This window comes from Merops nubicus, unplaced genomic scaffold (assembly GCF_000691845.1).
Source record: "Merops nubicus isolate BGI_N331 unplaced genomic scaffold, ASM69184v1 scaffold10, whole genome shotgun sequence".
NCBI lineage: Eukaryota > Metazoa > Chordata > Aves > Coraciiformes > Meropidae > Merops > Merops nubicus.
Genome location: NW_008580661.1, coordinates 1 through 13,622, shown reverse-complemented (window position 1 = coordinate 13,622; position 13,622 = coordinate 1). Strand labels below are relative to the sequence as shown.

The 13,622-nt window shown below is 49.4% G+C and overlaps 1 non-coding gene across 1 annotated transcript; it reads right to left on the bottom strand.

The window, feature by feature from the left end:
• Positions 1–375: 375 nt before the first annotated feature.
• Positions 376–448, bottom strand: TRNAT-AGU. The gene has a single exon. It is a non-coding gene; the product is annotated as a tRNA-Thr (tRNA).
• Between the last annotated feature and the right edge of the window lie 13,174 nt (positions 449–13,622).

Sequence of the window (13,622 nt, the reverse complement as noted above, 5' to 3'; positions counted from 1 at the left end):
ATTTGATTGCCCTGCTGAAGTATGAAGAGATGAAGCAGATCTGACCCTAAATACCCAGCAGCCATTTCAGATTCATTTGCTGATGAGCTTTGCAATGCCTGCAGGGTTCAGAGGGCTTTAAATCCCAGCGTTGGGTATTTCCTAGCTACGATTGCTATACCTTAAAAATATTTTGAGGTATTATTTCAAGGTTTTAGCTCTGACCATTGCTATTTTTCTCTGCTTCTCCTCACTTATTATGTGTTATAGGTGCTGTATGATGTTTGTGTCTCACCTAGGCTGGGGTGGATGCTCCAAATAAATGACAGGGGTTCTGTTTCAGCAAAAGGCAGAAAGATGAAGCTGGAAGGTCTTTGCAGGGGGTACAGAGCCCCCAGGCTCCAGTGAGATTTGAACTCACGACCCCTGGTTTACTAGACCAGTGCTCTAACCCCTGAGCTATGGAGCCTCTCAAGTTTATGATTTTTTTTCCTTTGTGAACATTTTATGTAATGATTTTCTCTTAATTTTGGGGTGAAGCAAAACCTGCTCTGCTGGATTGTCCTGCTCCAAGGGCTCTCTGTTCTTTTTCCATATGGCACTGACTCAAACAGACTCGTAATACTGGCAAGACACCAGGTCAGCCCATACCTGGGCTTTGCTCTCCTTCAGCTCCCCCCTGCAAGGACATCAGGAGGGACACACAGCTTCTCCTTCCCCAGCCAAGCAGGGGGTTGGAGGAGAGTCCCTGGGATGTCATCTGCTCTGCTGCCTTCAGGAGCTGGTGAGAGCACAGTCCTGTGGCCTGCTCAAGCTGAGCTGACTACCAAAAGAGATGGGAGGGCAACCTGCTGGCCAATACCAGCCCCACTGACTTCCAAGAGAGATGGGTGAGCAACCTTGTGGCCAGTACAAGCCCCGGTGGATGGACACATCGCTCCCTGCACAGTGCTGCTCAACATGGGGCAACTTTCCACCAGTGGCTGCTGCCACACTTAATGCATGAGGCTCAACAAGCACCTGACTAAAGCCTTCCCTCCAGTTCTCCTTGTTTCTGCTCCTTTGTCACTGATGCAGCCAAGACTCTTGCAGCAGCAGAGTCTGCTCAAGCCACCACACTGCCTGCCCAAACCTGGTTGTTATCTGCCCCAGCATGTAGGAAAGATGTGGAAGTGGAAACTTTCCTGCCCTAAGGCAGCATTTTACCAATCCATCCAATCACTTGCATCAAGGAGATACTGCTGGATTCCCTGTCTGAGTATTGGAATCAGGCCACGTTGTACAGTCAGGTGTAAGCTGTGGCTCCAGCATCCACCTCTACTCTCTGGAGCTCCTTCAACTGAGAATCATGACATTGCTTTTTTGGATTAAGTTTTACTCAGTTGAGGCAAACTGAGACAGGTTGTCCACTGGCAATGGGCAAGGCAAGGATGCTTCAGCCCATTCTTCTCATTGCAGAGTTGGCAGCAGTGGAGCAACCAGCAGATGGATCAGCTTTTGTTTTCTTCCTTTCCTGCTGTTTTATCAACAAAAAGATCCTCCCTTGGCAGGCCCTTATGATGCCAATTTAAGGAAACAGACTGAATCTGATGGACTGTGTGACTGGCCGCTGCTCAAAGTCCAAGTTTCCAGCTGGGGATGAAACAGTGGCAAATGTGGGGTGGATGTGGAGAGAGCAAGAAGCAGAGGAGTGGAATCAAACTTCATAGTTAGCATTTGACCAAACGTTGGACAATGATACTCTGACATCCCCACGAATATTTGTGTAGAAGTGGTAACTATGGGCAGTGTCAGGCTGATTGGGCAACCTCATATAGAACCTCCACCAGTCGTGCTCTCACCTGAATGATTTCCAAGCACAGAAAAAAGCAAACTCTTCCCCAGTGGAGCCCCTTGTGCACCATGCCCTGGCTTCTTCACAACAAGTAGGCAAGTCCTGCAGAGCTGGGGCAGAAAAGCCCAGTCTAGAGTACCTCAAATTTGAGGGAAATATTTGTGGAGGCTCTGTCAGGCTGCAGAAAGTCTGGGAGAGGATGCTGGTTGTGTGTGAAATCCTGAGACACAGAAACGTCTCATGGAAAACATACAGCAGCAGCTAAAGAGGACTCTGAGTTTCAAGCTCTTACAAGATGTACAAAGAGAAAACACCACTACAAATGGTTAAAGGGTGACTCAGAATAAGCCACATTGTATCTATTATTCCTGGTCTTTTTTGTGGAAGAAAATTGCTCTCTTTGAAAGAAATCGGAAATTAAGACCATCCATCCTCCCAAGAGTAGAAAAACACAAACCCTCATTAGGTGGGCTGAAAAGCAGCTCTCAGGCTTTTCTCTGACAAGCTAAGAGCATGATTCTGTCTATAACATTTAGGGAGAAACGATGAATTACCTGGCATGGGTTCAGTGCCTGAGCTTGGCATTGGGTAAACTCACAAAGAAGCTCGAAGCCAATCAAGTAACTCTGTACAAATCCTGCTGGAAGCACTTTGGGGGCATGTGGTGAGGACACACACCAATAAAATGATTCTGAAAATAATAATGAACATCCCATGCAGGACCATGTGCTGGGAGTGTGGTTTACAAGAGCAGCTGGGCTCGTAGCCTGGGAACACATGGCTGAGGCAGGAGAGGCACAGGAGGGGTGGGCAGGAGGAAACAGGAGGAACAGTTTGGTACAGGCTGTTTGCAGACCCTGGTTTTGAAAACTAAGACAGTTTACATGTGCCCTGGTGCTGGAAGCACTCGGATGAGAAATAAATGCTTCTGGAAATGGGAAGTGAGGGAGTGGGGTGAGTGAGAAAGGCTTGCTGGTGCTGAAGGGTTGTCCCAATGCTTCCCTGAGGGAAGCTCTGCTGCAGCTGCCTTTCTCCAAGTCAGCTTCTGCTTCCTGACATAGCTCGCTGTTTTCACCCCGGTGGCAGACCCTTGTCATGCTGAGAGAGATGCCCTGCAAAGGAAATGCTCCTGCTGACTTCACAAGCAGGTCAGATAATGCCCTGGGAGCTGCCACGACCACCCATTTGCTCGCTGTTTTCACCCCGGTGGCAGACACTTGTCATGCTGAGAGAGATGCCCTGGAAAGGAAATGCTCCTGCTGGCTTCACAAGCAGGTCAGCTAATGCCCTGGGAGCTGCCACTGCCACCCATTGGTTTCTCCTCTGACTCTACTGAGTGCTGGAAGAGCTAGTGCAGCCCCTGAGAGCACTGTCCCCACAGCCTGGGGCTGCTCTCTGATTTCAGTCTTTGATCTTTGCCACCATCCCTGCCCATCCTGAAGCCTGTTTTGGACTGACGTATCTCCTGACGTATCTCCTGTTTTGGACTAGCTCTTCATGGGTAACCAGTGGCTGCTGAGTCCTGGCAGAAGGTTTGCATCTTGCCTAGTGACCAGTGCTCCAAGTGGGACTATACCAACATCCTCAGATCAGGTGCCTTGGCAGTGCAGGGCTGGCAGTCCTTTAGTTTTACCCCTAACCCTCCTACAAATAGCTTAACCCCACAGCCTAGGGGCAAATCTGCCTCCTTCATGGGTGCAGTGGGATCTGCCCCAGCTAGACAAGGGGTGTCAGTCCATCCCAGGATTTCTCCATGCTGCAGTGATCTCCTGCCAGGCAGGAAGAGCTGGCCAGCTGCAGGATCAGTACAGCACACAGGAATTGCCTTGCCACACAGACCACAGGAACCAAAGCCAAACCCTGCCCTGCAGTGCTGGGAGGGCTCTTCTGAGGGCCTCGGGTGGGAGTGCTACTCTGAAAAGTGAGGAAGGATAGAAGGAATAATAATTGCTAAATGAGACATGACTGCTAATCCATTTCCTAGGTCTGTGCAGTGCAGACTGCCACTGCTACCAACAGGCTTTAAAATCAAGGAACGTTCTGCTGGTGGCATCTGAAGGACCTGAAGCATCTTGCCCTAAAGTCCTTCCATACTGAGCCAAGTCCTGATGAAAGGTTTGTTCAGGGTTATCACAAAATGACCTTTAATGAAGGCAGTAGTTGTGGATTTTCTTGTTCAGGGGGAGCCAGGCTAAGGTGAAACCATCTTTTGGTTTGTTTTTCTCAGCCTAGTGTCTGGATTTAAGCTGGGTTTGCAGCCAGGTGCTGTGATTCGGATTGTGCTCTAAGAAACACTTGTCAGAAGTTACACAGCCCTCCCCCAGCATTTCTACATGAGATATTCCTTCAGTTCAAAACTGTCATCAATACATCATAGGTGGGCACAATGCTTCACTGGTGGGAGACAGTGACAACTGTGAGGGTTGAGAAATTCAGCAAAGTGGAGTATGGAAACAATGCAATTACACAATTTGGGGCTAAAATATGTATTTCTCAGTCTCTACCCCAGCAAATCCTATCTTGTTGAGACGTTTATCTAATACAGGTGGCTTTTCCAGCTCTCATGCTGGACTTCTGCCCTGCTCAGCCCCACCCTGCTGGCTGCTCATGGAGCAGTGTGCATGGCACTTACCATAGTGTCTGCTCCCAACTAAACTAGATCTGTTTAGCTGCAACAAACTTAATACTGTCTGACCACTTTGGCAACACCAGCCTAGGGATGGATCCCCAGTGCCTGTTGCAGATTCCAATCTCCAGAAAAGAATCTTTTAGATTGTTTCTCCTCTCGAGTGATTCCTGCCTGTATGCCTGTCTCTTCTCATCCAGCCTTTCTGACAATGCTGTTGAGTTGTCCCAGTTCTGCCTGGGAGATATGGAGTATGAAAAGCAAAACTTGACAGTTAAAATGCTTCTGCTTCTTACAGCAAATAAAAGCTTCCTCTGTGTTCTTTCCTTTTACTCAGAGATCAGGGAAATTGCTACAAAGTGGAAATGTTTGTGTGTGGCAAATTAAGCCTTATTGGCACGAATCACGGATAATCTTAGTAATCTTCAAAAATGTTTTCTGAACAGAAGTAATATAAAGGGAGTCCCAGGACAGTGACCTCCCACTGCTACATAAAGGCCAAAGCTCAGCAATGGGCAACGTGTCTTGCAATAAAGCAACAAACCAAAGCTGAGATGTTTGTTTTCCATAGCTGGAAGCATCCATCCTGCAGCCACAGCCAGCTCTGCTGACATTATTTACAGGGCTATTTATCTACAGCAAAAGAAATGGTTACGTCACGTTGGGTTTCTAGCAAGCCAACAATAATAACCTGCTGGCGCCCAGCTTTCAATCAAATTGTGTAATACTGTTGATGAGAGACCACCTCGTTGTACAACCAAAGGCTTGACAACGTGAGGGACCCTGTAAATGGCATGAATAGACCCCAGTAATGATTCTACCAAAAGCCAATAAACTGCGTATTATCAATTATAAGAAACTATTATAAGAATTTCATCAGTACGTTTGATCTGATGCATGCAGGAAGAAAAATGTGTTTTGCTTTTGTTCTTGTAGCCACAGTTGAAGAGAAAAAAAAATTAATCATTCTAATGGTGGGAATATGAAGAGAAAGTTGAAAAAGTGAATGCAGTATCACATGGCATCAGGTTCCTTCTAGCCTTAAAATGAACCTTGAACTTTGGTTTGACCCTCCCAGGCTCTCCTTTCCTGCTGGTGTTTGAGCAGCCCAGTGGCAACCATTACCTTAAAGTTGATGGCTTCCTTTGAAGTACCCTCATAAAGTTTTCTTGGAAGCCACTAAGAGTTGCTTCAAGCTCTGGAAAAAAAAGAAATTATCTTATATTTGGAATAACCATCTTGCTTCAGGGGTGCCCATTTTGTCCTTGGGCTGAGAGAAGAAGAATTATTCCTGGAATGTGGCTGTCCCTCTTTAGGCTGCTGCAACTTCTCCCTGGAGTCTCCCCTGGAATACAAAGTTGGTAAAAATTTTACCCTTGACCCCCTTCAGATTAGCAGAGAACAAAATCCAACTTGTTCAGAGAACAAAGTCTAGCTGTCAGTGCTGTGCAGGCCTAACAAGATTTGCAGGCACAAGTCAAATTGCCTTTCCAAGAATTATCAAGAACATTTGTGAAACATAAAGAAATGGGTATTTCTTGGTATCCTATCAGCTGCTTCCAGGCCCCCAGAAGCCCAGGGCTTTGTGCTCCAGCTGGCAGTGTGTGTTGAATAGGTGCAGCCTGCTCTGCCACGGGCACCCCAAGCTCTGCCATGAGCCCAGGGCCACCACTTTGGAGAGCTGGTGCCCATCCCACCAAGGGCTGGATGGTCCCCTGCTCCCAGGAGGGGCTGGCAGAGTCCCTGCCTTTAACTAGCTCTGGCATTGTCTGGGAACAAACCCTCAGCTAATGGCCTCCATCAGCACCTGTCAGCACAACAGCCCATAATAAAGGAGGATGTTTTATGGAAGGATGCCCTTAATTAGAGATGAGTTGCTAAGCTACAGGGGTTTAACCATTTCTGTGCCACGCCCAAGCCCCCAGCACTGGTGCTCGCTGCAGAAGAAAATCGACTTCAGTTTATTAAGTCTCAATGCTGAGCTGCAAGTTAATTGTAACAGAAGAAATGGAAGTAATTTCCTGTGCTCGGGCCAAGGGATGCAGCATATCACAGGTCCTCATGCAATAATTGTCATAAGAATTGTGTAAATGTATAAAAATAGGGTTTTACACCTCTGCTGTGATGCAAGTAACTGCTTCAGCAGAAGCAGAGATGTGAGCTGTTCTGCTCTAGCACTGCAAACCACAGCAGTTCAGTGAGCAAACGACCAAATATTGCCACTGTCGTTTTGCTCTGTCACAAATCAGACCCAACAGAGTAAATTGGACAAATTAGAGTGTGGTGAAACTTCCATGCTGGCCCCTGGCAGCATCGGTGCTTGCTCCTCGTTTAACCCTTCTCCAAAAACTCACCTTGTCGAGGCTCAGAGGAAAGGTGTGGGAAAGCATCACTGGCAGCTCCAACACTCACCTCTGGAGAAAAAAATAAAAGTACATACTAGGAATGGAACAAATGGACATAACTGCATGGCAGGAAGGTGTGCTTCATGCTCCAACCTCCTCTGGCTGGATCTGGCAAACTCTCTGCCCCCCTGCAAATACCAGCTAGTAAGAAAGGAGAGCAAGCAGGGGGTGAAGAGCCCAGAAATCCTTGAGTACTGCAGAAAACTCTCAGCCCCATGACTGGGAATTTCCCCCTGTAAAACCCACAGAGGTGAAGCTGATGGTGGTGGAAAATCTCCCACTTGCACTGATATCTTCACATGGCTGCCCTGCAATACCCAAAATAAAGGAGGAAACCAGCACAGATGGTCCAATAAAGAGCTGCACGTTGTAACGTGCTGGGAGATTTCCACTAGATGGGTTAGGAGTGATGCTGGACACGTCTCTGGTAAGGGTCTCTCATCCTGCTTAATTTCCAGGAGACTCACTCCAGAGTGTAAGTGCTGTAGCTGTAACAGCACCACATGGTAAGTCTGCAGAATTAATGCAACTTCAAGAGGAGATTTAAAACTGTGCTGGAAAATTCTCATTGGCATGCCAGTGTTACTGTCTTGAGTGCAGGGCTCAGCCCCAGCTCGTGGTGGGCAGCAGGAACACACACTTTAGGGACAAAATACTGGGATGAGGCAACAGGAGATTGACCCAAACTGCATCATGAGACCACCTGACAAAGCACCAATCTTTCCTGTGTCCTGATGAGGAGTCACTTGGTGTTGGATGTTGATGCAACTGAGCAATGCTGATGCTGATCAGGAAGGTAGGAGGCAACATCTTACCTGCAGCAGAAAAAATGGATGAGCTGAGCAGTCTGAGCTTGACTCAATGTTGGGCCTTCCAGAGCTGAGCAGAGAAGAAGGGGGTCCCTGACTGTGGCTGAGGGCATATTTCACTGGGCCTCACTGTAGACCCTTGGGTGCTTTCTGGGCACCAAGCAGATGGAGAACCATTGATTCCTGAACCAATATTTCCACTCTGGCTTATAGCAATAGCTAGAAATATTGTCAATTCTAGGCACTCTCAAGCCAGCAGCAGGCACATTCGTAGGATTAAGAAAGCTGTTGTTCATCCAGGATGACCAAGATTAGGTGGAGGACTCTTATGGGTGCCCTCAGGAAGCTGTCCCTGAAATCTGTTTCCCACCAGACCCTCTAATAGCACACAGCCTCACTGCTGGTCTTATACTGAGCAAAACTCCCTCTGGGTCTCTTGCAAGTGCTGTTCAGTATTTTCCAACATTGTTCATCCCACCAATTGTAAGAAAACACACTACAAGGATCACTCCAGGCTTCCCACAGCTTACTCTGTGCTGTCCACACCATTAAATCTGTGCTCGAGGGGCCCTGGCTTCTATTCGTTTGGACAAGCAACATCTGGGGACAGTTAAGTAATCTGAAAATCTGCCCCCGAGTTTGGGGAAGTGTCCTTCTGAGAGACACATTAGCTGCTTTGTCCAGAGCTTATGCAACGTGCTGGCAGCACCCAAAATCCAGAGCTTTTTAATTGCCACGATCATGTTGTGGTTTGGGTGACTGTCAGCAAGGACCAGCCTCAGCTATCAGTCTCTGCTGCCATCCATTGTAAATAAATAAGTGTAGTTAAGTAATAAAGTAATTTAGAACAAGTGTGTTAGTAAATAAAGTAATTCAGAGGATTTAATGAGCAAAGGATGACAGCAAATTAAATGAGTCTTGCTTGAAGTCATCAGGCTTAAATTATGGGGAAGAGCCACGAGCTTTCCATGGGAAAAGGCAAGAAGCAGACGTTGCTCTGTGGGACCTGCCCTTGCAGCCCTGCTTGGAGTGGGGCTCTCCAGGGGGAGCTAAGAGCAAGGGTCTCCTCTGAAGCAGGCACTGCCTGGGGACCTGTGAGGTCTCTTTTTGTAGGTGTAGTTCTCAGCAAATGGACAGGGTAACTTTAGAATGAGCCAAGCTCACAGCAAGCCATCTACAAAACAAACACTCCAGGGACTAACCTGAAATCAATAACTCTTCACATGAGCAAAGAAACAGATGGTGTAGAAATCAATGACAATGTGCTTAGAGGTGTTTGCCTGTCATTTGAAGGGCAAGGAGACAGGACTGCAGGGATCTGAGTATCTCTGTTCAGACAGACCTCTGAAATGTTGGCCGTGCTACCAGCTGAGGTTCAATATGTTGGATCATGCAAGATGAGCTCGGGTCAGCCGTGACCTACAGGTGGGGATGGCCCCTTCCAGAAGGTCTTCCAGATGACTGCATGAAACAAAAGCCTCTCTGCAGGGACAGGGGAGAGTGGAGAGAGCATCACAAGCCTTCCAGTCAGCACATAGACTTGGCATGTCAAGCCTTTAGTTTTGCTCCTCGTGCTTTGGGAAGGCTGGCAGGGTGCTCTTAGCTGTGTAGCTGGCAACTGCTGGAGCTTTAGGGAACGTATTATCAGGTTCCCATAGCAGCTTCCTCAGATCCTTTTCTGTTGGGTTGCTTTCTAGGGTGGTTTTATATGTTAGCTGTATTTTGGGATATTCTCCTGCTGACCACTTGCCTGACATAAAATGATATTATCATTAACAGGCAGACCAGCAACCAAAGCCCTCCCTGGGCTCCCACATTATACAAGATCCCAAGTGCCAGACAACTGGAGGAAGGAACAAGTCCATGCACACACTCACTGTAAAGGATATGAAGAAGGTAGCAAGCTGGCCAAGAAACCATGCCATGGGAGGTGGAATCAGCCAGACAATGAGTCCAGCTATGCAGTAGCTTCCCAGCGAGAGACTCATGATCTTGCTCCACCATGCTGGGTCAGGGAGCCCCTCCAACAACCAGAGTCCCCAAAACAGCACTTTTCAGGGAACCCTGAAAAGTCTCTGTGCTTCTGCTGAATTGTGGCTCAGTATCTCCCAGAACCACAGGAACATGCTTTCACAGTGGGGCTACAGCTCTGCTCTTGCTCCCTGCACCATCCTCACCCTCCCTCATAGTCCTGTTGCTGCTGAACAGATTTGTGACAGCTGATCTCCAAATTGCCTGGTTGTGGACATCCTCCATACACCAACCCTGCTTCAGGGCTGGGCTTTAACCCCAACACTTCAGACATACCTGCTTCTTTCTGCAGCATGTTGTCATGGCATGATGAAGGGAGAGTGGCGTGGTGGCAGAACTGGGGGGGAGGTGTTAATAGTGAACTCCCAAATGCTACAGGCTGAGAACCTACGTGGGCACCAGCCTCTCTTCTGAACTTTGTGTCCATCCTTGCTCTGCAAAGGAGCTTTTGGACAGAAGAGCAGGATGTGCCAAGCTGTGGTGAGCTCTGAGGGCACAGAGGAGCAGGTGAAGGCACCTCCAGCCAGCTGAGGCAAGGCAGAGAGAGGCTGTGACATTCTAACTGCACCCAGGGCAATGTTCCTCTGTTAGAGTCACTCATGGGAGCAGTAATCAATATATTCCCATCTGAGTTTCGTGTGGCCCAATCCTTTTTTTATTCCAGACCTTGTCTTATTTTGTCTCTGTTTTTCAGAGTAAGACTTCAAAGGAAGAAGACACTCTGAATCCAGCTTGCCTCTCACGGGTCTAGAAAGGCCAAGAGAGCACACTCTGCTCTCCCAGGCCTCTGAGCTCCAGCAGCTGGAGCCTGGCTCAAGGGATGGCAGCTAGACATGAGCTCTGCTCACTAAACCCAGTGGGTTAGAAGCTCCCCTTTGCCTTCTCAGGTGGGCTGGATCCTGCCAGCTGCCAGCGCCTGGTGCTGCTGAGGCAGAGTGAACCTCCTCCAGTGGTCCTTGGCTTTGCAAACTCATCAAAGTACAGCCAGGTCACAGACCTGTCCCTTTGTGCTGACCCTCTTGGGAGGGCATTCTGCTCTTGTCTGGTCCCACTCAGAGCTCTCTGTGCTGACTGAGAGCAGCAGTGCCAGCCTGGCCCAAGGGGCTGGGAGACTCCTCACCCCCCACCCTGTCAGCTTGGTTGAACCTTAGAGCTTTCATCTCTCCAAGCACTGTCTTCCTCCTGCCCAGCTGACTAAATGGTGAACTGGTCCTTGTGATGAGCTAGATCTTGCTGTTCCTTGTGAGCAAAGGCACCCAGCTACGAGCAGTGAGGAGGGGGCCAGACCCAGGGAACCTGGGTGTCTAGGCTGTGTCCTGACTCACTGGGCACCATCTGAGCTGAGAGGACCTGCTGCTGCCCCTGGGCTTGTCTCACACCTCCTCTGTAATGGATGTAATCCTTTACCTCTGTACATTGCTCCTGGCCTCATAACTGGTTTGATGGAGCTGGAGCAACTCTCCTGAAGTGCTAAATTTGTGAATATTTCTCCCTTTCCATCAGGTCCTAGGTGCCCAAAGCTCTGGTAGTGGTAAGGCTGAGTGGTAGACACACTGTCCCCTGGCACTTCTTGACAAGGAACCCTTGGGACTAGATGTTGGGTTGGCTGTGTTGTACCATCAGTCTGCTGAGAGCTGCCTGCATCCCTCTGGGCAGGATGAGACCAGCTCCTCTCCTCCATGCACACCCCTCTGAACATGATGGGAAACACAGAGGTCAGAGGCACAGGCTGAAGCCAGCCGTGGGTGGGCAGTCTGCAAGAGGGCTGGGGAGGAAAGGCAGTCCTGGTGGTGGTGCTGCTGTCTCTGTGTCTCTGATCCCCACCTCATCTCCAGTCCTTCCCAATTTCTACTTCCTTAAAATAGATTCCAAAGTGTCCTAGGAAATGGCCAAGGGCTTGGGCAAGAAGGTGACTTGTGCTCTAGGTATTCAACTCTGGCACGTGTATCACTTTATAGAGAGACCAGGACCAGGCATCTGGCTGGAAGAAGGTCCTTGGAGCTCTTCTCCAATGGCCTGAAAGGACAAGAAAGCCCAGAAATCACTGGTTTGTGAAAGCAGCTACCAGCAAGTAGAGAACAGGATGTGGGGGATGGGCATAAGACACTGGCCTCTCAGTATTTTTCCTTTTCAGCAAGGAAAAATAATGATCAGAAGAGCTGTCAGATCAGAGAGAACCAGAGTCTGTGCACAGCTACGGGCTGCTGCTCCTGGGACTATCAGCAGAGGCAATCTTGCTTCTCTCCTCTCCTCTCCTCTCTGAGCAGCCGTTCCTATTCCATCTCTTATCAGGCAGCACAGCACAACGTGTGTCTGCTCAGCCTGAGCTGGCACAGCCCCTCTGCAGACAAGTGTTCCCAAACGTCTGAGGGTAGAAACCAGCCCTGGGAAATGAGGTCTGTAAGTGGCTTTAATGAAAGGAGCTTTCGCAGAAGCCCCAAAAATGAGTTTTCAGACTCAGCAGAGGTGCCTGGACTCTGCCAGACTCAGGCTTAGAGGTGGGGGAGTAACAGATCAAGCACAGCCCTAAAAAATCCCTGTAGTGAGAAGCACTTGGGCACGTGAACTCAGTAGTTACCTGCCACTCACACAGCAGCCAGGGCCTGGGTTTACTTTAGGTGTAGACATCTGCATGCACCGACCTGCCCAGCTGACCAGTCTGCCTGCTGTGCACCCAAACCCCCTGGCTCAGCCAGGCAGGGGCCAAATCCTGCCCCTCCGAGCCCCCCGGGGGCAGCTCAGGTTTTCTCAGGGGCTGCAGGGGGTGTTCATAATGAAGCCATTCAGTCAACAGCCTCCAGCTTGCTGGGAAACTCCAATATGAAATTCCTCTTCTTTCTTAAGGCAGCACAAGGATTTATTATTCTATCCCCAGCGAAGGGGCAGAGCAGAGGTGACTGCAGCAGAAGTTTCAGGCAGCAGCACCAGGCTCTGAGCACAGCCCAGACAGATCGGTCACCTCAATAAATAAACTGGCTGCAGACAGGAAAGCTGTTGTCTAACCCTGGGCAGTGCTGAGCAGGAGATGTGATATGGGGAGAGTCCACCACGCAGAGCTCACATCATCTGAACTAAGCCCTGACAGCAAGGGAAAATAACCCTGAGGAGTCTGCTCCCCACGGGACTGGGTTTTGGCAGCAAATAAAGAGCAGGCACCACGTGTGTGGCAAGGGCTGTGTGCTGTGGGGGTGGCGTGGTGGTTCCTGCACCACGTGTTGCTGTGGTGTCAGCTCCAGCTGGAGCTGTGGAAGGGAGACTCCCAAACTTCCACCCAGCTCTCTTATGCCCAGGCAGTGGCTGGTGTGCCTGGAACCCCTCGGGTTTGTCACTTTACACCTCTCTGCACCAGATGTCCTCACCCATCTCGTTGTTCACACAGTCTGGTGATGTCCTCCTAAAGCTAGTCATGTTTTGCTCTTTTTCTTACTCCTTCAAGTGATTTTGTATCCCAGCAATAGCTGGCATTTTGCTGCCTTCTCCAGGCTGTGAGTGTGCCGGGCAGCTCAGGCCCCAGCACAGAGCCCACAGGATCTGCTGGAGACCTCCCCACCATCAGGGCTGAACATTCATCTCTGCCTCCTCTTCTCCACCTGCTGTCAACTACCAGTCCACACCAGGGTCTCCCTTTGCTGTTTTCTCCATTCCCTTAAAACTTTCTGCAAGAACTTCATAAAAAGCCTTTAAAAATCCAGGTGGACATTATCAGCTGGATGACACCCACTCCACGTGCTTGTTGGCCCTTTCCAGGGTCTCCAGGAGGCTGAGGAAGCAGCAGTTCCACTGACACAGCCACGTTAACTCTTCCTGAGCAGATCGTGTCTGCAGACACCTTACCCCTGCTGGAAACCTCTGCTGAAGGTGGGGCTGAGACCTGCACCTCGTCCATCCCCCTGCAGAGTCCAGGAGACTTTGGGGGAAGGGAAGGGAAGGGAAGGGAA